This window comes from Orycteropus afer, unplaced genomic scaffold (assembly GCF_000298275.1).
Source record: "Orycteropus afer afer isolate SDZICR_OR568_19922 unplaced genomic scaffold, OryAfe1.0 scaffold00104, whole genome shotgun sequence".
Lineage (NCBI taxonomy): Eukaryota > Metazoa > Chordata > Mammalia > Tubulidentata > Orycteropodidae > Orycteropus > Orycteropus afer.
Genome location: NW_006921691.1, coordinates 1,065,458 through 1,066,592, shown reverse-complemented (window position 1 = coordinate 1,066,592; position 1,135 = coordinate 1,065,458).

Here is a 1,135-nt window from a genome sequence, read left to right as displayed (position 1 = left end):
GACCATTGTCTGCCTATAAATTTTCTTGGGTATACTCCCCACTTCATAGACATACCTAATAGTTCAGCCTGTCCACCCATCTATCCACCCATATATCCATGTTTGCCTTCACTGACAATGCAGTACTATATGTGCAAAAGGGTTCACCTTTGTTGTCTATACCTCCCGTGTACCTCTCTCTGTCTTCCTCTGCCTCAATGCCACCATGTTGATCACTCACATTTGGTACATTGCCCTTCTCTTCACCCAAATCAATACTTATCTCTACCTATCTAACAGTGCTCCCTCCCCACCTCACCCCTGGTAACCAACAAAAAAATTTCCTTCAATAGATAAACATTTCCATGATTTTTGCAATAACGGACTAATACAATATTTGCCCTTATGTGATTGACTTATTTCATTCAGTATAATGTCCTCCAAGTTCATCCAAGTTATGTGGTGTTTTGCGGATTCTAGGTTATTCTTTAGGGTTGCACAGTATTCCATTGTGTGTATGTACCAAAGTTTGGTTATCCGTTCCTCAGTTGGTGGACACCAGGTTGTTTCCATCTTTTGGCTATTGTGAATAGTGCTGTGATGAACATGGGTGTGCATATGTCTGTCCTTGTCATGGCTCTCACTTCTTTAGGATATATACCTAGCGATGGAATGGCTAGGTCAAACGGTATTTCTATTTCCAACTTTTTAAGGTGTCACTGTACTGCTTTTCACAGTGGTTGTACCATTTTACAGTCCCACCAGCAGTGGGACTCAATCTTTCCACACTAAGGATTTTCCTTAATGATAAATTCCTCAGGAGATTTTAATGTATAGCCAGTGGTATGAATCACAGACTTAAATGAACATTTACTGAAAAGTTCAGACAAATTCACCCAATCCTGAAAATGGGAGAGAGAAATGTGTTGATTTCCTAGCTAAGAACATAACAATAACAACAACAACAACAACAACAAAAAAAAAACACAGGACATCAAGCTCAACTGGTATAACATACTACACAAAAACATTGTTCCACATCCTACTATGGTGAGTAGTGACTGAGATCTTAAAAGTTTGCAAGCAGCCAGCTAGATGCAATGATGGGTCTCTCCTCATCCAGAGCAAAGAAGAATGAAGAAAACTAAAGATTCAT